The sequence below is a fragment of the Etheostoma spectabile genome, chromosome 2, assembly GCF_008692095.1.
Source record: "Etheostoma spectabile isolate EspeVRDwgs_2016 chromosome 2, UIUC_Espe_1.0, whole genome shotgun sequence".
In the NCBI taxonomy this organism is placed as follows: domain Eukaryota; kingdom Metazoa; phylum Chordata; class Actinopteri; order Perciformes; family Percidae; genus Etheostoma; species Etheostoma spectabile.
The window spans coordinates 14,470,316-14,471,269 of record NC_045734.1 but is presented as its reverse complement, the minus strand read 5'-3'; positions in this window follow the sequence as shown (position 1 = coordinate 14,471,269).

The following is a 954-nucleotide window of genomic DNA, read 5'->3' as shown; positions in this document are numbered from 1 at the left end:
TGTGTGTGTGTGTGTGTGTGTGTGCGTGTGTGTGTGCGTGTGTGTGTGTGCGTGTGTGCGTGTGTGCATGTGTACTTGCAGATACAACGTATGACATATACATGGGTACAGATAACCCTGAGATAGTGTGAAAAGCACCATCAGTAATCCCTCATCATGCAAGTATGCAGTAACGCATGACAAGAGGCAAAAAGAAAACACAAGAAAAGATGAATGTGGCTTTAAGAGCTCATCAGCAGCAACAAACAGTCATGTCAAAAAGCTACTCAAAACCAACATGTTTCCACAGAAAATGTCCTAATAACTTCCGATAATCAACAGTCTGTGGACAGTTTCTTTGGGACAGAAAACTTTGCAAGGTTGTTTGTTATTCTTCAACTTGATGTGTATCTACCTACATAGGAATTTGATGTTTTGGTTTTGATCATTGTGATGCAAAGAAGAAAATCAAGAAAGAAAGATCATAAATTGAGCACGTTCACCAAATAATGGGAACATTTTGCAAAACCCCACATGTAGCATTAAAAGCTATAACACTTGGCCAGACATGAGGACTACATTACGGCACCTGTTGAGTCAGGTTCATTGAGTTCTCCCTGAGTCATTTTTGATACAGAAACACAGTTACAGTGACTTATCCGGCCTGACCAGCCGTCCATCATGCTCCCATCCTGCTCTGTAAGACATCAACATGTCTCATGCTTCACCTGAAAGAGCTGGCTAAGCCTAAGCGGATGTGTTTTCAGACATGAAAGGCTTATAACTTTACTAATATAGAAAACAGCCATGAAATAACAGCTGTCATATCATTGCTGCCTTGTTTCAACAGCCAGCTCTGCAGCAGCACCCAGGACTGTCTCACTTCGCTGCACAAAGAACGTAGAGGACTGGGTTATAATGAGATTATGTGTGTGTGTGTGTGTGTGTGTGTGTGTGTGTGTGTGTGTGTGTGTG